The 23,770-nt window shown below is 41.4% G+C and overlaps 1 protein-coding gene across 1 annotated transcript in view; it reads right to left on the bottom strand.

Moving 5' to 3' along the window:
* astn1 (astrotactin 1) overlaps positions 1-23,770 on the bottom strand; it is a 212,818-nt gene that overhangs the window by 34,759 nt on the left and 154,289 nt on the right. The gene's annotated exons all lie outside the window — the stretch shown is intronic.

Genomic DNA, 23,770 nt, shown 5'->3' with positions numbered 1-23,770 from the left:
GCAAAATGTGGTGCAGCTTTACACTTAAAAGATCAAATGGAGAACGTGATGAGCATAGGGGATTGACAGGAAAAAATGACATTTCCAGAGAGCCACTGGCACAGACTCCAGAAGTGAACCATCAACATCTACTCTATAAATAAAATATTGGGGTTAAAGTTTGACTTTTGGTGGTCGGTGTAGTAGCAAGAGCTGGAACTAGCACTTAAGAACCTGATTTTACATACAAATATGCCCATTGTCTTTCCATCCTCTCCAGCACAATGCCACTATCATGGCAGACTGACACTAAGGTGGCTGAGTGGGATCGTCTTTACATTAATGTCAACATTTATATTTAAACTATAAGACTACTTTGCTTACTATAAATGACAGCTGCACGAACAGCTGCCACTTTTAATATGCTCGTCCTTGAAACTGCCAAGTAAGCTGATGAGATCAAACGCAGCAGGTAACTAAAGGGCCTGGCTTGGACACACAAATGCATTGTTCCTGGGTGGGGGGCACTCATGAGTTCCTGAGGTTTGTTCTGTTCAAATAAATTGACAATTTCTTTAAACCAGCAGATTGACTGAATCAATCTTGTCGAGGTGTGATATGGGAGAGGACAAAAAAGGAGATTGTGCTGCTGTTGTGTTGCTATGGCGATGTTAAAAAGCTCACCATGCTGGGTGATATTGTAGCATACAGTGTAAATTACTCCCACAAGAGGACGCTTCACAGAATGCTCATATGCTTGATATTAAACGTGCTGCTATGTTTTTGTTTTTGAACCGGTAAGGCGTTAGATCTGATTTATTTGTTATTTTTCCTTTTAGCAATTATGAATGTGTACATTCTAGATAATAGTATTTACAGTCCTTCCAAGTCCATCAACCTGTGGTTGGATTTGACCTTTTGTTGTTGACATTTGTGAAGGCCCCGCCCTCGAATGCAGAAATGGGTTAGGGAGTCATGATAACATTGCTGTATATATAATGTGCTCCTACGTTTAGTTCTGATTGGCTTGCAGTCCTATCATAATCACATTTTTTAAAAAAAGTAAATTGTTTGGAACGTTCAAGTTTGTACAAAAGTACTTGTTTCTCTTAAATTTAAGAATAAGAAAAGAAAACAATGTATATTACTCATATTGTGAATATCGTATTAGAAAGGACAGCAGGGAGATTTTGAGGGGAAATCGAAAGACAAAGAGAAAAGGCCATGAGTGGGAATGAAGCCCACGACCACTGCGGTGAAATGGATGTCTTTGCACGTGCGCCTGCACCACCGGGCTCTTCCTGTGGTGCCTTCCACCTTTCTCACATTTCCTTCAGCTTCTCTTTGTCAGCTCACCGTCATGGCGAGCCCTCTCTGTTCTCTTTTCTTCCTCTGTTACACTAGCTCCATAATCACCGTCTTTCTCTCGCTCTCTGATGCCGACATCTCAAAGAAAGAGATCTATAATTCATCTAGAGCACGTGGTCAGAAACTTTCCACTTTGTCAAGATGGAACAGATGGATGCTGGGATCGCAACGCCGACACACACCCACACACACCCACACACACCCACACACACATGCTGGCGATTCAGTGCATGGACCAAAATTGCATTTTAAGTCTAGCCACACAGACGCACACATTTTCAACAGCAGTAATGATGCAGCCGTCACTCTGGCTGCTTATGGAGGCAGAGGAACTGCGCTGTTCAGCACTCGGCACGGCCCTGCTGGAGAAGGATGCTGCAGAACGTTGGGAGAATGTGCCAGAGAGGAAGAAATAAGCGACAGAGGGCAGAACAATAGACAAAGCATTCAAATGTGTGTGTGTGTGTGTGTGCACAATTCTGAATTCATACATGTACATTTGTACACCTGTAGTTGATGCTATGCATGCATATATATGACTGCTGACTGACACTTAATAACTTAGTGTTGTGAAAGAAAGCATTTCATATTGTCATATCATGTCAGCACATCTTCCATCGTCTCTCACCCCCCCCCCCCCCCGCCCCCGCCCCCACACACACACACACACACAGACCAGAAGGCAGTGCACATGCTTTGAATACTGAAATCTACTTTTAGTTTTCATCTTCTTCTTCCACCGATCATCCATCCATCCTGTCTATCCTGTCACCATCACTCAACAAAACTCCACTCACTGATTTACTCCATAGTCCCTGTGGGACTGAGCATGTGTGCGTGTGTGTGTGTGTGTGTCTATGAGCATATTTGAGAATGTGAAATGGATTTCTTTGAGCTTGTTTGGATGAGTGAGAAAAAAAAGTCTGTCTTCTGAGAGGAAATACATTTTGTGTGTGTTTGCATATGTGGAGCCAATATTAATTTGTATGTATGTACATTTTCTGTCTGCATCATAATATCGGCAGATTTTTTGATTAAGTTTGTGTGTGTGTATGTGCATGTGTGTGTATGTTTTTCCAAAGACTTCAGAAGACAGCATGCAGACATGACCTCATTTCCCCTCCATCATGCAGGCGGAGCAGATTTTGTTTTGACATATTGGTATACAATAGGTACTGGTAATAAGTTTACTTTTATTGCACCAACTTTACAAAGTGTTTCACAACAAACCAGGAAGACAAATATAAAACATATGCTAAAGGCCCATTATGAGAGAAAACAATGACATGAATGACTTGAATAATGCAATTTATATTAAGCGATTTGTGTCAATAGTGCCGACCGGTGCTAGTTTGCATCCGTGGCTCTGCAAATGGCATACTGTGTGACAAATCTGTGTTGTGTTTGGTGTTGAGCGGAGTTTAATCGTTTGAATAATCACTTTAAAAAGGGAGCGAAAGAAGAGTCGCTATCGGAGAGGAGGCTGAACCAGAGCATCAGAGCCCACATGGCACTATTCCGGGAAGTAGTTGTCTGTGTCTCAATTGTTGACTGTTGAGTAAATTTAAATAAAATCTTTTAAAAGCCAAAAAAACTGGTTTAGTTGGTTAAGCAAAAATGATGGAAGACATTTTGGAAGTTTATTTAAATCTCTGTTGTTTTTTCCTTTGCGTTTTTACAGGAAGATGAGGATGCGTTTCTTTCTCAGGATGTTTGTGAAAGTTCTGAATAATACATAAAATAAACAAGTATTAAGCACTGATGACGTGTGACTGCTATTTTGTCTCCCTTAGTTCAGTTCCAGCAAAGGTCACTGCCATCTAAGCAAACAACACTTGTGTTCACTAAACGGTCAGCTATTCACTGTGTGCAGTCATGCACATTAGAATTTTCTTAAGGATTCAATAGGCTGTTAAAAGTTATCAGTAACACAACCCTGTTATTAACTTAGTTCACCATTAACCACGTACTTCATACATTTGATTCCAGACCTTCTGAAGTGTGAAAATAGATTGTTTAGAAAGTATCCAATATCCCCCAATAATCTACAAAATAAGGAATAATTTTGGGGGACAGGGTTCTTTGGAAAGGCTTCGGGGAAGGCTTCAGTTCTGGGTTTCTGCAGCCGTGGTAAAGACAGCCCCCATCTTTAGTCATGAGACAGAACAGTAGAGGGCAGTTGACACCATCAAAACAGGACCAACAGTTTTCCTAAAGGTGGGGTTGCTTTAGTATGTCTATGCTGTCCGGTTCATACAAAGACTATCATCTCTCCTCCAACATTCTGCCCTGTTAGCCCTTAAAACGGCATTCAGGTCATACATGCACAAGTAGCTTAGTTATGAGACATCCGGTCTTAAAACAAATTAATGGAAGTGATATATAACTTTGAGCTCAATGACACAATTTTTTCCTATTTTACCTCTTTAATAATAAAGCTTTACCCCTCAGTCAGAATCAAAGCCGCATTTTAATTTTAATGCTTTCCAACTGATCATAAGTCTTGGATAAAATACTTTTAAAGAAAAGTGTGGAGCCCCTTTGGGGGTGGGGTTGAAGAGAAATCATATCAAAGCTATATGTTTTACTTGACTGAGTGTGCAAAATGCACTAAAGAGCAGCCCTGGAGGAGTAACCCCAAAGGTGCAGCAGCAGGCCGAGCAGCAGGATCAGGGAAACTGGCTCACGTTCCGCTGCATCAGCACCGCCGCCGGATGCTTGCTTTACAAACCAACCACAAGAAAGGACACACAACCGCAGAATGCCACCCACAAGCTTGACTGGCAACTCGGTCCTTCAGAATTAGCATTTGTCATTACTTCAGACTCTGGGGTGGGATTTAAAAAGTCATTTCCTCTTTAAAAGTCACACATTTTGCGACTGGTGGGTCACCCTCATCGTCAAGACGTCATTTGCACTATTTACAATGTGTAAATAGGTTGGTTCAAAAACAACTAAAACATGTAATTCCTTGAAATGTTTGTAGATATGTATAATATGCTGAATCAGTATGAACGCATCCGTCTGCACAGTCCACTTAAATAATCCCTGAGTGATCAATCTATCATGACGACATACTGCAGTAGATGGACTGTGGAGATGCTGAATGGTGAAGGCGAGAAAACCTTCAGTCATGTTTTTAATATATTTTTATGTAACCGCTGAAGCCATAGTTGCTCTGGTGAGCGTGCATCCACAGGTGCGTTTGTAATTACAAATGAATGCATATCTTTGAGCGAAGGGCAACTGATTGATATACTTTTCTTCAGTTTGGGTAGAAATGTGGAAATATTCACCTCCGGACAAAGTCAGAGAGAAAAGCTTCACAGCTTTTTGCTTCTTTTATGACGCTGCCTGGAGATGTTACATCTGTTGCGGGGTATATATCAGGGACGCAAGGATGAAGTTCTTTGCTACATTCTGCTCTCAAGGTGGGATGAAACACTAAAGCTTCAAAGACTGCTGGAGCAGAGAGGGAGGAGGCTGAGAGAATGGGGGGGTGGGTAGGAGGGTGAACATTTCACCGTTAGTGTGAAACAGAAGTGGTGCATATAGCTGAGAAAAAGGGGGAGGAGTGGAAAATGTAAAAAGGGAATCGCAGGCCAGTTTTATAATGGAACAAAATTGAGCAGGAAGTCACAAGTTAAGAGGGAAAGGGAGGAAGAGGAGGAGGAAAGTAAATACATGGTTTGCATAGAGGGAGTGAAAATGTCTCCTAAAAGCAGGCTAGTGTGTGAATGTGGCAGACTAAGTTACCCCAGGGCTTTCTCTAATCTCATGCCTCCCCAGAGAGGCAATTAACAAAGAAATGATGGTGAAACAATTCACCCAAAGGCTCTGGGTGTCTCTCACGCCATTTAAGCGTGCTAAGTACTTTTTCCCATTACAGTGAAGAGAAGATGAAGACAGAAATGGACAAAAGAGATAAGGATCATTGTGATGGTGATCAGGAACGTGCAGCTTGTGTAAATGTACAAAGTAAAGTAGAATATGAACATACTGTCAGCTATCACGGTGCTGGAATCAGTTTGATATATATATATATAGATCAAATGGGCTGCAACCCAGCAGCACTGGGTTCTGGTGCCTCCTGCCGAGCCCAGGTAGCCACTTCTGAAAATGGGAGCCAGAGTGTAACTGTGTGAGGCAGCTCTATCTGCGGTGTCTGGCTACACACAGCCATGCCTTCGCCTTCTAACAACTGGCAAACTGCTAGTAATGATCAAGCTGGCAGTGATCAATACGAACAAGTGATTATTAGCCTCAGCAAAACATCCGCGAATGGCATCAGACAGCCTCAAATATACATTGCAGTACTCTCCAGCTAAAAATACAACCAAGAGAGTGTTTCGTATGCCAGCCTCTGTGTTACCTCACATCACGCAACCGCATCACCGAATCCAGTCAAGATAGCACCAAATCACCTGCAGCACTTACGGTTAGGGCTGCGAGGCAGCAGGAGACTTGAATTCTCATGTCAGAAACATTTTCTATGATGTAATCCTGAATTCTAAAATCACTTGTTTCACCATGTGACTTGGTCGGGCCACGCCTATAAGCCACCAGAATCCTGTGACGTCAAACACATTTGGATTGAAAACGTAACAAATAAATGAGTTGATTGCTTGATTTGAAATAACTAAAACACCTCAAGTAGCAGAAGTAAGGAAATCAGTGAATCCTGCCTGCAGCAGAATGCAGAGCCGATACAGATGCACCTTCACGGTGGGCCTGTGCCTGTTTAATGAGGCTGCCCTCCTCTGCATCGCCTCCCTATCGACCCTGATGCTTCCTGTGGCATTGACTACTATCAGGCACAATGATTTCTGGAAGCTTGCTTTTACCACACATTGAAACAGGATACAGTGAGAGAGCAGTCTTGCTATTAGAATTAAATATACCTCACAAATACCTCACATCTGCTGGCCCAGATTAGAACTCCCCAGTAAAACCTGAAGCAGCCGCTGGGAAGCCGTCGGCCCTGCTCCTATAAAACAAACATTTACGTTGAGCGATGCTCTATAAATAAAACAGAGCTCCTCAGACTCCCGCTGCCGCCTGAACCCTTCTCACCGTGCTGAAAGGAACAAACTAAATGAGCCAATTTATATTAAAGATACCTGCCCTACGAGACGGCCACGTATTCTCGGGTGGCGTCATCTGTTCTGAGCGTACTCGTGTCAGCTTTAGAAGTTTGTGACTGACTTACTTTTTAATCATGATTCTTCCTTAGCCAGCCGTAGCTCACACTAGTCAGAAGGAGTGGCCTTTCATCAGCACGCCATGCGAGGACAAGCAGTTTTTCTCAATCCATTTTTCTTCTTCTCTTTTTGATGAATACAAAACAAGACAAGTGAACAGCATATTATATTCTTATGGTGTGGCTGACACATTGTTCACGCAACACAATCCCACTTTGTCATGGCATTTATGATAAAATCTCAGGTTTTTGTTTGTGTGAGCGCTGAGCGTGTGTGGGAGTGTGAAATGGTGAATACATTTGTGCAGACACCATCACTGACACAAGTATAAATATGAGAAAGCGTTTAAGCTTGTTTAACACACCATGTGTTGAAAGAAAGTTATGATTTGCTCCACAGTTTCCGGCAAGCCTCTACCTTTATAAATAGCAATATACATTAAGGTGTCGGTAACATAGATCTAATTTTTATAACCAAAAGAAAACAGTAGAACCAACCAGTCTGCAAATGTTTGAACAAAATGAACATAAAATCTACATGAAAGGATGATTTATTGCAGGACTATGGAGCCGTTGAATTTTCCCCCCGTGGACAAACTGACTGTAGAGAAAAAAGATGAAGCTTCATCTTCTGCTAAATGAAGCCAGTGCTGACTGACTCTATGAATAGGAGCTTCTTTGTCAGCAAAAAGTTTCCTAATTACCTGCGAGTCTCAGTCATGAGTTCCAAGTCGTCTTCGGTAAAGCATGAGCCAAATAAGTGGTCAAGCAGGGAGTCAGTGACTTGACAATGTTCTGTTTATTGTGGGGAACCTTCTCTGGTGTTGACCACAAATCATAAGAGATGTACTTTTACTGTTGCGCCACTGTCTTGAAAGTAAAAGAAAAACCCTGCCTGGTCTTTACAAACCACTCGTGTGTGTTTAGGATGAATTAAAAGGCCATAAACCATCATTGCTGCTGATGGAATTCTGGTGAAGGGGAAGAAACCCAGGTCATGCACGCTGCAAGAGATCATAGCCATGACCTTCAGATAAGGTCAGCAAAGAGCCAGAAAAGATTCTTGTGACTGAGCCACGTCCCAAAATACTCATCATATATTCTGCAATTTCATATTTGTACAGTGTTTGTATATGAGCATGCTATTTTGCACTAAATATTTTGGACCACCACAGTAAGATTGTTTACTTCTAATTCCATTTCTTCCGTTGCTACAAAAACAAAAGAAGAAAAATACAAACAAATCCAATATATCAAATTGAATGGCAACAGACTGAAGCATGTCCTCATCTGTTTCCATTTCTAAGTAAGGATGCTGACGTTTGCTCAGTTGCTCAGAGGTCTTGAAGTGAATCTCAATTTGAATGATAAAAAAGGGTTATGTGATTTCAATTATATTTAACCCTAAAATTTAAATAGTCCTGAAGTCCCTCAAGGGCTCGAAATCTCACAACACATGTTCCACACTAAATGTGCAACAATTTCCAAACGTTAATTAACAACTCAGCTTGAGATTAAACTGTTACATCACCCGTCTCTAAAAATGACTTGATGTGATTGAGGCAGACCATGTTTCTCTCTATCCTCCATGTCCATCCATCCTCATTCTAAAAACCGTTCTCGCTTCAGCGCTTATCCTGAAACCAGTCAGTACAAAGACAGACTCTTCAATCCGAGGCAATCGATACCTTCACTTACCGGCCGAGCCACACCGCTGATTACGGCGTCCTTCAATTCACAGTGTTTCTGTTGAAAGTGCAAGAAGAGTGGAACGAGGGAAGGGGTGAAGGACAAGGAGAGTGAGGACAAGTGAGATGGTTTCCTTCTTGGCTCTGTGGTCATAATAAAGCGCTCAGACTCTGGGGGTAAATGTTTATTTTTGTATTTTTATTTAACCTTTATTTAACCAGGTAAGTCAATTGAGAATTAATTCTCTTTTTCGATAAAGACCTGGTGGTGGGAGGAAGCTGGAGAACCCGGAGAGAACCCACGCAGGCACGGGGAGAACATGCAAACTCCTAAAAAGAAAAGCCACAAGTTGGATTTCAACCTGTAACCTTCTTGCTGTGAGGCAACGGTGCTAACCACTGTGCCACCGTGGTCGCAAGGACATAAGTGATTTGCTTGGGGGAATTGTTTTTATTATAATTTCAATAATAATGTTCCAATGATATGAAAAATATCCAAGAAAGAATTGCTCCAGATTCTGCTCCTCGGAAAAGGAAGACACTTTGTGATGTGTTGGTGCTGCAATGTGTGGAAGCACGTCGGTAAGTCGCCTGCTGGCTGGTAATTGCAGGCACTGATGTAAACAGTACAATCCGACATAAGATGCTTGTGTCACCAACAGCTTGTGTTAAAGCCAGATAGAAAGCCAGCGTTTGTACTGTCTCAAGGAACCAGAGTTCTTGCAGATGCTCTAAGTCACATGTAGCCCATAAGCCAGCATTGAAAGAGGAACACACTCCAAACGCTGCTGTGGATCGCTGAACACGTTTACTCTGATTTCACATTAAAGGGGGAAAGGTGGGAAAGTTAAAAGACAAAAAACACACACTTTCTTTTTGACAGTTCTGGGTAACAAAGGAGGATGCCAGACCTTCAACGGAGCAAAACACAAAGCGATTCATCCTGCATGCCTCTGTGAAAACAACGAAAACCATGAATAGGAAGAAACGAGCGCGTTTCAGATCTGCCTCACTTTTACACAGTCCTGTGTGATGCTCGACACAAAAGGCAATAGACTAATGCAACAAAAGACAAACCTCAGCAGCCAAGAGCTTTATGTTACCCAATGCAAGCGAGACACCCGTCTGACTGCCTGTAAACCAACGACTGCTGCTTGTAGCTGGAAACATTCTGACGTCTTGTGCTTTTCCTACTTCCCTTTCCTTTTTGGGAACCATGATCCCTTTGTTTAATTCCGTTGTAAAAGCTCCTCTATTATAGTTGTATTTAGAGATAAATGGCAATGCAGGGGCAGACTCCGTCCATCCGTCCGTCCATCCTGAGCTGATCCTCCAGTCATCTTAATGAGTTCCATTGGAGCTCATTTGTGGCCATGATTGGATTCTCACTAATGGATCATGTGTTCTCAGCAGGTTTAGAGTCTTCTCTTGGCCACCACTCACAATGTTTATTTTGCCTGCATCTGTTTCCTCAGGATTACTATCTATATAAAGTACATTTTCATTTCATATCACTCCATATAAAATGTCATGTTTTTTTATGCGAGTAAGCTAGTGAACTAAAAATCACCGACAATCATTGAAAGGTGAAGAATGAATTATTTTTTCTTCTGGCAACAGACGTCTCGGTGCCATTATATTCCTCTTATAAACCTGGAAGCCAACGATTATTCAGTTGTAATGTTTAGTATCCCTAAACATTACATCTTTATTGGGACATTCTGAATTATGTGACTTACATTCAGTGTAAATGCAGATGAATGATGATCTGAATAAACTGTGAATGGTAATAAAATGAACAGTTTCTCAACATTTTGCTTCAAAGGATACTTTTGATTTTTAATAGACTGACGTTATTGTTAAAGTAAAACATTAATGCTCTTCCTGTTTGTCCATTATTGACGTGACCCCCAACCTGCAGGGTTTCCCCAGTGATTTGTGAATAACACAGTCAGAAATATCTTCGCTCACGTTTGCATAAACGTCATTGTCATTTTTTTCATTTGGTTGGTTCCCTAACACTTTACGATAAGGGTACATTACATAAAATTAACTATTAGAGAAGTAGCAGATAACTACTGAGTAATTATTTACAAAGGTATTCATTTCTACATTTATAAAGATTGTATTAACATTGGTTCATATAGTACTAGTAATAGCCATGCAATAAAACACATAAAGTATCAACAAATGTTCCTTGGCCCAGTTTTTAAGGGTTTGCATTTTTAGCTGCATGTGTCCAGATGAAACTTTAAAACAAGAACTGCCTTGGAGGACAGTCCACAAAGACAAAGTCACACATGCAGCTGTGGCATCTGCCAAATGGCCCATATGCTTCTTATCTTCAAACAAACAAATCAACACCAGTACAAACGAGACAAACTTGCTTCCCTCAAAACTTCTAGAAAAAAAAAAAACATTGAATAAATGTCAGCACACTGAGGAAGTCCACATGAATGCAGCTCTGGGACCTCACTGCTCAAGTCTGGGGCCCATTGTGATTCAAACATCAAAGAGAAATAAAAGAAACCGAGAATGACAAGTGCGCACACGTGCACTCACACACTTTCCGACTGAGATGTCGAATCCCATCATACCCAACTATTAATATTTAGCAGACAATACCCCCAAAATGAAAAGGCATTATAGTCTTGCTTGCTCTGCAGCCTGTTTAAAACCGTCACTGACTGTAAGGTGAAAATGAAGTGAAAGAACAGGTAGGATGCCTATAACTGCAGAACTTCTGTTCAAGCCTGGAGACAGTGACGAGCTGTCTTTAGGTGGACAAGAGCAGCGCAGAGAGAAAAACACTGGGACATGTGGGGAGGCCACTTCTTCTCCTTTATGATTTCATGTCCTGCCGTTGAGCAGATCTACATATCGAGCAAGTAAATCGACTTTAGCAGGCCAGGCCTGCAGCGATTGGCTGATTGTTCTGCAAGTTGAGATGTCGGATAACGTGCGTGTTTGTGGTAGATGTGCATAAATATATAATGGGCAGTCTGGCTCAGTGCAACCATCCACTCTGCAACAGAAACAGGACAGCAGCAGTGAAGTAGAGCTGGACATTTAAAAACGTTCTTTTCGAACCTTGAAAAACACAACCATGGTCACCAGTGTTTGTGTAAAATACATTTAAAAATCAATTTAGTTGCATTTTTACATAAAATTTCACCACGTTTTCTATTGGAAAAACAAAACATACCTCATGATAATCATGAATGTAAAAGGTTCTTGAAACCATTTTGAGTAATGCAACTTTGTATTGTACTCTACTGCCTTATACAGAGAGGCAGTTCTGTTAAGTCCCATGTATAAATGGGTGAACAAAATAACATTAGAGTTACACCGTCCACATGGTGATCTGGATCAGCACCAAAAGGTTCTAGATTTTTCTTGTTACCCTCGCCGAAGGGGAGGCGAGTGTAATGCAATTGGGTCCGTTTGTCTGTCCGTCTGTTTGTTTGTTTGTCTGTCCGCGCGCATAACTCAAAAACTAGTAACCCAATCGACTTGAAATTTTTACACAAACAAGGTTCTGTCTGTGGCTCGGTCCTCCCCGAGAATGGCATTGATCCAGATCTGTATCCAGATTCTAGAACTTTTTAAAGGATTCTTTAACATTGCGAGATAGGGCACTTTTTGACATTTTTCTTAATTTCTTCAAAACGCATGGCGTTATGGATCTGAAAAAAAATCACACATAAGTACTCCTTAAAGGTATATGACCATGACTAATTTCGGCCGGATCCGGATCACAATCCGGATCTGAGAGCTAATATTCGTTCTAAAATCAGCATTTTTCAGGAGTCCATCCTGACCTCAATTTTGGAGCTAGAGACTTCAAATTTGGTGTGCACACGCATAGTTCATTCTAGTTTCATATATGTTACAGTTGTAGTTGTATCTTGTCCCGTTCCGGAGAAGCAAGCTAGCGCAGGTTTGGCCCCTCTGATCCGGAAGCCCTGTTTACTGTCTCACAAGATCGAATAGTCTTTTGGAGGCGAGGGTCTGCAATCTCTGATTGTCTTTTTCTAGTTCTTGGTATCTTTATACCGCTTTTTCTCTCTATCACTTCCCTATCCATCTCCTTGTTTATGACTCTCCTCCAACCTGTCATTCTCTCTCTCTCTCTCTCTCAACCAGCCGGTCAGACAGATGGCCGTCCACTATGAGCCTTAGGTTCTGTCCGTGGTTTCTGCCTGTTAAAGGGAAGTTTTTCCTTGCCTCTGTTGCCAATGTGCTTGCTCTTGTGGGTCAAGTTGGGTTCTGTCTTTCCCTGCAGGTCTTTCCCTGCTAACCAACCAAAGTGCCTTGAGATAACTTTCTGTTGTGGTCTGACGCTATATAAATGAAATTGAATTGAATTGAATTCAATTTCCATAGAATAAATACATAAATCAATAAGCTTCATGTATCTCACTTCAAAAAATCTCCATGCTTCCCTCGTTGTGATATTGATACTGCATTCATGTACACTACGATCAATATTTAATACCTACAGAGACATTGTACAGCTGCAGAGGAAAACCATGCAGTGTCATTGCAGGGTTTGAGATTGTCCAAATCGATTTTTCTTCAGAGCAGTTTCTCATTTATTTATTTCAATGAGACTAGACACATATATTGTGTTATATCGGCTCATGTTGGTTTGTACACAACAGGAGATTGTTGACTGCACGCAGCCTTCCTTCTGAGCGAGGTTCATATCGATGGCATCACCGGTGTGACAGTCCTGACGTTACGGCTGCGGCCTGCTGGTAGCGAGCAGATTCAGCCATGCCGTCTCTGCTTATCTGTACCCGTGTGATGAAGAAAGGGTTATTGTGTTTTTCTGTTTCTATCAACACAATACAGACACATCAAAATGTGACAATGTTTGCAACTTTCATATTTAAATAGTATTTCATGTATACAGTGTATACTGTGTAGTCTTGCAAAAGTATTCAGACCCCTTAAAATGTTCCACATTTTGTCTCGTTACAATCACAAACTGAAAGACCAACACGAAGTAGAACATCATTGTGACGTGGAAGGAACTTGATGTGTGGTGTTACAGGAAGTCTTCGACTCACGACCACAGCTGGATCGGTCGTAGGCCGACTTGGTCGGATGTCGGCCCGTATTAAATTTCCGTAAGTATATTATGCTGCGTCATGATTCTGTAAATGAGTAGAAACAGACAACTTCCTCTCGGTAGACATCGTGGGTGAGACGCGCCTGTACGGTATGTCTTAAGAACACCGAATAAACAGACAAAAAAACAACAAACCAGTGCGATCGCAGAGTCGATCTGTCACAAGTCTCATAGACCATCTGTATAGATTCAGCTCCTGAGCGAAGACTTTGTTAAACCGCATTGTGCTGCAATTACAGATGTCTTTGGGTTATGCCTCTACCTGCTTTGCCAGTATAAGTTTTTTTCTCCTTTACAAAATAGCTCCAGTTCAGGTAGACTAGATGCAGAACATCTGTGAACAGCAATTTTGAAGTCTTGCCAAGCATTCCCTGCTGGATTTCGGTCTGGACTTTGAGTAGGTCATTCTAACACATGAATAGGCTTTGATCTAAAGCATTCCATTGTAGCTCTGTCTGTATGTTTAGGGATATTGTCCTGTTGGAGGGTGAACATCCATCCGAGTCTCATGACCTTTGCTGCCTCATCCATCTTCCTATCAACTCTGCACAGCTTCGCTGCCCCCGCTAAAGAGAAGCCAACCCACAGCAAGATGCCACCACCGTGTTTCAGAATGGCGATGCTGTCTTGGAGTTGATTGATTAATTTCTGCCACAAATCATTATGCATTTTGAATGCAAACCAAAGGGTTCCATTTTGTTCTCGTCTGACCAGAGAACCATCACATACATTTGCTGTGTCCCCTACATGGCTCGTGGCAAGCTGCAAACTGGACTTTTTTTTACTTTCTTTCAACAATGGCTTCCTTCTCGCCACTCTTTCATAAAAGCCAGCTTTGTGGCATTTGCAACTAATAGTTGCCCTGTGGACAGAGTCTCCAACCTGAACTGTGGATCTGTGCAGCTCCTCCACATTTACCAGGGGCTTGTTGGCTGATTAATGCTCTTCTAGCCCGTCCTGTCAGTTCAGGTAGACAACCATCTCTTGGTTGGTTCGCATTTGTGCCATAGGCTTTCCATCTTCAGACGAAGGATTGAAACGTGTCTTGTCAGATTTTATTTCCTAACCCTGCTTTAAACTTCTCCATAACTTCATCCTTTAGCTGTCTGGTGTGTTTCTTAGTCTTCATGATGCTGTCCTTTACAGAACAGTTGTATTTACACTGAGCCTGACATACACACAAGGGGACTCTATTTACTAACTAGGTGACTTAGTCTGAATGCAGTTGGTCGAACTAGATTTATCAACGAGTTGTAATGAGACAAAATGTGGAAGATGTCCAGGGGTGTGCATACTTTTATAAGGCAATGTACATGCATAAGATGATGCTGACCATTGTCCCTGCAGATGGAATGGAACCTGATGACCACTGTCTTTTCACAGATTAAAGTCACTGCTAGAGGACGACCTAGGAGAAGACATCTTCTGAGGGAGGACATGAGAGTGGCTGGTGTTGGGGAGAACGATGAAAAGGACAGGGTGAAGTGAAGAATGTTGGTTGGCTGTGACGACCCCTCACGGAACAAGCCGGAAGTTTAGTAGCAGTAGTAAAAACAATGCAATAAAAAGTGTTAAAATCTTTATGTGTAAAATCAAACTTAAGTAATAGCAGTAGTATATAATATATCCTCCTGAGACCCAGCCAGTTAGCATGTCCTCTGTAGTGGATATTTGTCCATTACAGATGGCATGCTAACCCAAATGCAACAAAGACAATCTAGTTGTAATTTTATCTCATCAACTTCCCTGTTTTTAGTAGAAATGTAATTTGTATTTTAAAACTGATGCCAGCGTTTCAAACAGGAGCAGTTTGGCATCGCCACGTACCTCCACTGAAAGGGAAAAGCAAATCACAAATGTCTTGGGCAGCAGAAAGTCCAGGATCCACAGAAGAAGCCCTTGAAATAAATGTCTGGGGAATTTGCTTTGCATGAGAATTTCATTTTGCATGAGAGTTTATAGCCCTTAAATTGGACTCTGTACTTCCAAAAGGGGGGCATCTCCCCAGAAACATTTTATCTCCTTAACAAGTGTGTTCATGGTTTAGAACCAAAACCACCACTCTGCTTTAATCAACATTTACAACAACATTGTATGATATGCTGCTGTTTAATATAAAAGGGTTGCTCATGGTGAAATTACAGAGTGTGAAAGCCGTATTTCTGCAGTTACCCTCAGCTTAATGGAGCTTCACAGAGAGATTTGGTCCATTATTTTGCTGTTAGGCAACAACTTCCCTGGTTCAATCGCCCCACTCCTGTTTCCAGCTGGAGCAGGCAGCTGTTGTAACAAAGATGTACGGGATACCAACCATAAACCCTCCACCACAATGCCCTGGATATTCTCCTGTTGGTGCCAATCAGACAACATCTTTCATCATGATTGCTTCTTTATTTGAGGAAACAGGTTGTTCATGTCACTCTGAAGCATTCTGAATCGCTGCCCGCTCTGATTCTTTTGTCTTCCCCACTGTAGCTTCATTTACTCAAAAAGTAATTTGAATTGTTTTTAAAAGCTTTTAAAAGTTCAGAACTATAAATAACAGTACTGGTTTTAATATCTCCAACGTTACTTATATTATCACATGACTTTGTAAACTCAAATTTAGGTAAAGATATTCCATCATTCCTAAATATCATGTCATCAAAATCATCTGTCACATCCATTAATCATGATGTGCTAATCAGGCCTGTTTTTGTTTGCTTGAGACTGATCCTCTCTAACAAATTATTCCCCTCCCCAATGCTTTGCATGTTTGTTAGTTTTGATCGTTCAAATGTGAAAATATGCCAGCATCTTCCTAATTATTATGAAGCATATCTATACGCAACACTTAATTCATTAGTGTCTTTTGATTTCAAACGTCGTCTCGCGTCACTTTCCGTGTCTCTGAGGTGCGAACAGAGAAGAAGTGATGGAAATGTGTCTTCAGTGAAAAACATCTGCCAACCCACCAAAACAACAAATAGATTCCCATAATCACTGTGGCTGCAAACAAGCTATGAATCTCCAGTGTAACTACCTAACTAACTAACTAAGTTAGAACTGCAGGCCAGACAGTTAGAAGCAGACCTCCATCTGCCCGCTGAAAGGCCTCAATCTGGATTGTTCATCCAAACTCCTGCATGTTCTAGTCACATAATATTACTGCACAGAAAAGCATCTGCATGAACTTAACATACGATTCTAACTTTGGCCACTAGGGGTTTTATCCTGGAGGCAACAGAAGTGTTCATCAAGGGTTCCTCTTATTATTCAGAAACAGCGGTTTCTTTATTCAGGTGCAGGTAAGATTCTGGAATATGTTTCAGTCATGTTTCAGCCAGTGTGCTTGTACGGCCTCTGGCTGTATCTATAACCTCTAGAATTGGCACAAGCAGCGCCGCATTCCGCTAGAACCCCATGCTGGATTTTATACTTCGATGTGATTCTTTTTACAGTAATAGTTGTAGAAAACGAGACGATTCATACCTAACAGATGAGGCGGACGACAACAACAACAACGGTTCGGAGTTCAAGTTCAAGGAGCAGCATGCATTAATTAAATACATTGTGCTAGTGTGGCCCTGCGATACACTGACAAAGCATTCGGGGTGCACCCCGACTCTCACCCGCAGCAAGCTGGGATAGGCTCCAGCAACTCCAGTGAGCCGCAAAGCAGAAGAGCGGAAGGAAAAGATGGATGGATGGGATTTTAACCATGCTTCCAATTCTGCTTTATTTGATCATTTATTGACAATCACAGCTACTACAAGTACTATAACTAATACATTTATTTAACAGCACATACAGCTCTAATTCCAGTGTTGCAGGCTTGGATTGCTAGGAGTTTTTAGACACTGCTTATTATAATATACATTAAAAGTGTCATTCTTGGTCACAGCAGAACGTTTAGAGGATAGTTTACCTCTGAGGATAACTGTAACTGTAACTAACAGCTGCTCTTATCACTTGGAGGCGTTCCGGAGGTCTCGGAATGAAAACTGGATTGTAACGGTTCACTTCAGAGCCTGCCCATCTGAGACGCAACACAAAGAACCGAGTCATAATTAGAGGAGATTGATGGCATCTTTGAGGTAATCAAGTAGAAATGACTGATGAAATTCCCTACGGTGGGAAGGGAAGGAGGAAAAGCAGACAGGAAGCGTTCTTGGGGTTCAGAATTTATGACGATTATTTGGCGCTGATGAGAAAGAAGAGAGCAGAGAGAAAGGGCAAACGATAGAGAGCAGCATCAGACCTGTAGGTTCCTTCCTCACTCACTATTTGCCCCATGTTAAAGCTCTTTATGCAACACCGGCGCAGTGCCACCCGAGGCAACGCTGCGACTTTATTATGCTATAATAGTTAGCCATGACAATACGCATCCAATTAACAGGCTTTTTATGCGATTTAGTCAGCATATCCATTAATCTAATGTCATTGGACTCATTACTGGATGACTTCATGTGTGAGATGACACGACTGCAGAAAGGAAAGAAAAAGACAAGGGGGACGGGAGGACGAGATGATGAAAGCTCATTTAATTAGAGAGGAGATTCTGTATGATGAGGGAACTAATGTTTCCTCTAAATGATAACGACTTGTAAGGACAAAACCATCCGGAATGATAATGCAGGAAAAACATGGTAATGGAAAAGATGCTTAAAATTGTCACTTCTTTTGAAGATGAACTATTATGACGCTTAAATTCAAAGTTGGACATACTTGTACATTTGAGCCTTCTGGTAGCTTTTAGGACTGAGAAGGAAGAGGACCACAAAGTAGAACAAATAAGATCCTAGTGATAAAGTCACCAGGGATCAGCGATCCCTCACAGATTGTGCATCATATTATTAAATTAGCCAGCATTTCCTAGACAAATTAAACAAAAAGCTATTCTATAATCAAACAGGAGCCGTAACATGACAACGTTTGGATTTAGGTACACCAGCAGTACTGATGTTGGTCGCTTTGTCCACCACTTCATTCCAGACGAGGAACATCTCACTCAGTATTGAATAGATTGAAACTTTCATTAACAATGGAAACAAAGTGATCCATGACTTCCTGCAAATTTCATCAAGATGCATCTGTAACAGAGAAACAAACAAACAAACACACAATCCAACGCCGGCGAATAGATAACCCCCGCCTCGGCGGAGGTAATTATTGCACCATGCTAACGCGCTAGAGTTGGTTTATAGCTCAGAGCGCTGCAATGACAACCTCATTTTGCTTTTCTGTTTCATAAAATATACAGGACCTTTGTTTGATCCTCCACACTGACCTCTCTAGCGATCCTTCAAGGCTCTGTCACTGAGGTGAAACGATATAATCAGCCTCACATACTGGGTTGTGTTCGATGAACATACACAGATACTGAGGGGGGACTCACAAATAAACATGAACCTTTGGCATGACGATACACAAGACTAAAACAAGGAGAAGCACAGTGCAAGGTGCAAATGTGCAGTCCTGTACATGGGCAGCATGCTCTTCCACTGCCAAACAAAGCCGAGAGGCTGACATGAGCTTCTAGCAGATGGGAACGCCGACTCCTGGACATTTGGCACTTAAACTAATAGAGATGCAGAAGGTCAGAGGGGTGTGTAAGGACAAAGACGGACAAGGAGTTACATGATCATCACTGGCTTCAAGGTTTAGAGGGACGCAGATCTCCCAGTCACACAATGTGGAGTGTCTTCCACTCCTCTTTTGGTGTGATTGACTTTTGATAATTTCACTCTGATTATTTTCTGTCACACGCTGGTGATCAAGATTCAAAGTCATTTGACTTAGACATGACCAGGAAGCCAGCACAGTGCCACTCAAGATTCCCCCAATGAAAGGGAAGGAATCGCATGTAAAATTATGTATGTTGCCTTTTACTGTTATAAATTCATACACTTCACATACATACTAAAATTACATCAATGCCCACTACCGTTATAAAGTGTTTTTTCCCTTTCTCTTTCATGTTATCACGAGGTAGTCATGACAACTCTGCAGCCTTGACCATTGCCATTACACACACTGAAATGTACACATTTAGCACGACAGAAAAACTGTACATCATACAGTCAAATTAATTTTAGCAGCTTCATCTGATAATTAAGTCTGAATTACCATGAAAAAAAGACAAGAGGATAGCTAAATTAGGTTTTTTTAAAAATACATGTTAAATTAGAATTGCAGCAGTTTGGTGATCCTGGAAAACCAAAAATCTGTCAGAGTTTGTAGACTTTAACTTTTTTCTTTGTCTCTTTTCTATTTATGGAGCTGAGAGGTGGGTTCCTCTGGATGCACAAGGGCACACACATACAGTTTGTGGGGTTCAGTGCCTTGCTAAAGAGCACCTCAGCAGTGCTCAGGAGGTGAACTGACAGCTCCAGACTTGGACTTGAGCTGGACTTGAACCCTCCAGCACCCAAGCCATGAACCACCCGTGTTTCGTCAGCCACCTCCTAGCCATTAATCAGTCGCCATCCTACATATTCTCTGCTCAGCCCTCACTGGCCTGCCAGGTTGCTAGCATTCATTCTGCTTTTCAACATACCTGTTCCCTTCCTGAATGCCTTGTACTGAGTCTGCCTGATCCTGGGACTCTCCCTGTTGCCTGCTCCTCCTCAGGTTTGTTTGGACTGATTACCTGGTTTTCTGAACTCTGCTTTGAATTTAAATAAAAAAATAAAAATAAATGTATTATTATTATTATTAATTCAAACTTCGATTTTGCATCTGTCTACTGTCCCGTCGTGCTTTTGGGTTCCAACTGCCAGTTTTATCAGAAGCGTGATGCGGGCACAAAGACAAACCAATTTCATTCAATGCCCCCCCCCCCAAAAAAAAGCAAACAAAACAAAATGTATTTCACTGTCAAGCAGAAAACACAAATACCACTGGCCACTGGTATGATAAATGAGACACTCTGAACTCTGGAAGCAGGAATTACACATTGTGACCACAATATAATGAGTCAAATATGTAAGAGATATAAAGGACATCAGTGTTGGTAATAATGGATTGATCCAGGGTGCAGCCTGTGGATGGGTTCAACAAGCTCCGCCCTCAGCGCCAGCATTCTCTCTGCATCACTCACTCTCCTGCCATCCTCTGTCTCTCTCCACCGCTCATCCTTTCCTCTCTCTAATCGTCCGGATGTCTGTCCCGCTGTTTCTGTCCTGCTGTTTCTGTCTCTTTTCTCCTTTTTTCACAGCCTTTGGGTGTGCCAGCCACCGGAATACTTTTTCTGATAAATATGAATCCCCCCCCCCCCTGCAGCCCACAGTATCTGTTGGAATTCTAATCAATTTCCCTGAAATTTCCACTGGCCTACTTCTGGTTTCAGAGTCACTGCTCCCTCCACTAATTTATTTTACTTGCCTCCACTTATAGTTTTCTGTTTTCCTCTCCTTGATTCTCACTTTCTCTCCCTTCCTTTCACCATCTTTTCTTTCCTTTAAGTTTCTCTCATTTCCTGCATTCTCCTGCAATACAGTGGAACGTCGGTTCTAGAACAAAATTTGTTCCTGAATACTGTTCAAAAACCAAAACTATATTTTCCATAATAAATAATGTAAACGCGATGACTCCGTTCCTACACACCAGATAAATGCCCATTTACATGCCTACAGTTATATTAATATGAGACTACGTGTATCTAAACAGAAAACATATGACAGTGTAAATACTGTAGTATGAAAACCAAAAGCATAATACAAGTTCACAATTCTGCATCATTTATATCCCGTTCTGGCTGCGGTGTTGGGAGGAAGGGGGAGGGACAGAAGGGAGGGGGAGGGTTATTCCTTTGAAAGGGAGTCCTCCTCCATAAAATGACCGGGTAACTTTCCTCCTGGCTTTTATTACTTTTCTTTCTCTTTAGCTCAGTTTTCTATAGTAAAGTCTAAATCGTTGATTTCTCCATCCCGTCCTGCAGCGAGATCCCAGGCACGGACGCCGTTTTCTCATTTGACTATTCTTTCCTTCTTTAGTCTAACAGTTGTTCTCACTGCTTTCCTCTTTTCCTTTTCAGTAGTATTACTGCTGCCTTTTTTTGGATCTAGGATGCAGAGCTCAAAAGAATAAATCCAAAATAACTCACACATGAAGCAAAACATTAGCACCGCCTCTCTCCTACTCAGGTAGACTCCGCCTTTGTTGCATACAGTATGTATCAGGGTAAAAGATACACCTGGGATATGCAAATGTGGACTGAAGAAATTGGGAGAGAGGCAGTATACAGACAAATGGGGTTGGGGTGGGGGGCAGGGTGCTGAGGAATTAAGGCTGGAAAACGAATCAATGGCAGCTGCTTGTGTTTAGGAAGAAAGCTCTGCAGGAGCTTCATAATACATTCTGACTATGCTCAACATAAAGTCAATGCAGTAAAGCATATGCAAATGTATTCAGATTGTGAAGACAATTAGAGGCAAGGATGGATAAAATGACGGGAAAAGGGAATTTGGGGAACTTCAAGAAAGGAATGGGATTCCTGAAGGAATTTGATGCTCTGACCTGTGAAAGGATTAATATCGCAAAAAGGCACAGCTAGTTGGCCAATAATAAAGGCCACCAGCTATTTTAAGGTTACTCTGGGATGATTAAAACATTAAATTCAAACTTCACGAAGTTCATTTATGTCTGAGTTTCTGGATGCAGTCAGATTTGGTCTGTTTGGCAGTGTAGAACATTGGACAAGATGCAGCTCTTCCTTGTTGTTTATTCTAAACTGCAATGTGACAGGCTTGAAATTTATATACGCACCTAGAACGGCACTCAGTAGTGTGCACACCTCCGCCACGCCCGAACAATCCTAATCATGCTTGTTTAGTTATCCTGGCCTACATTTGGTGAAAATTGCTGCAGTGGTTTCCAGTAATTGGGAAAATGTCAAATGCAAGAATGTGAAAAAAAAAATATCCAGCACATCAAATTCCCTGAGCACTTTCTTACATCCTACTATCATTTTTTTGTCAAAATATACTGTGTGAATCTTATTTTTAAATAAACCAATCTACAGATAGCAAACATACTCTAATAATAATGTACATAAGTAGTGACAATAGTAATACTCCTAACAATCCTAATAATGCCATTACTGTGACAGAATCAAAAACCAACATTGGTTTATAAAAACTAAACTACCTGTAAGTAAAAATGGATTGCATATGAGTCAACAAGGTTCCTTTCATAGTTGAATGCGTTTGCAAATTTGGAACTGGGAACGCTTGTGTGCGCGCCGGTGTCATTTTGGTTGACCTTTCCTGGTAAGGGACGAAAATGATTTTTTCCTAAGAGCTGAAATTATCTGGTGCTCGTTGGATGGCATGCAGATCCAGTGTTTTACAACATTGACTGCGCTGTGAAAAACCTCAGTCAGTGGCTCATGCAGATCATTCTTTAGTATTTCCTCCTCTCTCATTAAACATTTAAACATCTGCCATCTGGAAGGCTTAGATAATATCAGACGTCTCCGGTCAACCAGAGTTAGACACAGACGCTTCATGTGCTTTTAAAGAATGGACATGAGGTGAGCATCTTTACTCACCTAGATATGAAAATAAAAAGTGCTCAAGCATGTCTGCAAATAAGAGTTATATGTATGAAGCATGGCAAAAATGGCAAGCTTTGGTTATTTACTTTATAAAACTTTGCTCATTTGCGTTATCTATGTAGCTGTGTTGACTGCTCGTAGTTTTTATCTAGTCAAAAGTATTCTTGCTTATGTGCCGTTCTTAGTTATTTTGGTTTTCTTCTTATCGATATGACAAAACCAAGGTCTCATTTAAACATGGAACAAGATTTAAATCTGATATATTAGCCTGCTTTGTTGTTTTAAATGTGTTTCTTAGCATGTATAATAATATGGATCAGAATCGTACCGACCTTGCCTTACAAGCCCATTGTTTTACTCAGTCTTATTTCATGTATTGTATGGAGATACATCAAATATTAATCCCTGAATATTTACATGCCTGACGATGGAGCTTCATTACTCAACACTGAACGCCCTCTGGCTTCCTCCTCATATTGCATATTGTGTTGCCTCCAGCGTTTTCATAGGTCGTCACACAGCGGATCTGCACTCTGTTTATTCATGCAAATTGTATTACAGTGCACATAGTTTTAATATCACACAGTGGCAGGCAAGAACAGAGGAAGAGACAAAGGTTAACATGAGCGCCTGGGATAGAATCCTAAAATATGAACATTGCCTTGTGCTCTTTAACAAAAAAGGAATTAAGCATCTCGTCTCTGCTCACCTACAAATTCGCAGCTGAATTTTCACAGTTGCTGTTCAGGCAATGTTATTCTGATTTGTACTCTTCTGCATCTCATTTTCATTTCTCTCATCAGGATAACATGATGGTAGTGTGGCTGGCAGCTTGAAGCTCTGCTCATTGAAATTCCCAT

Source organism: Brachionichthys hirsutus, chromosome 15 (assembly GCF_040956055.1).
Source record: "Brachionichthys hirsutus isolate HB-005 chromosome 15, CSIRO-AGI_Bhir_v1, whole genome shotgun sequence".
Classification (NCBI taxonomy): Eukaryota; Metazoa; Chordata; class Actinopteri; order Lophiiformes; family Brachionichthyidae; genus Brachionichthys; species Brachionichthys hirsutus.
This window is presented reverse-complemented; position numbering and strand designations above follow the sequence as displayed.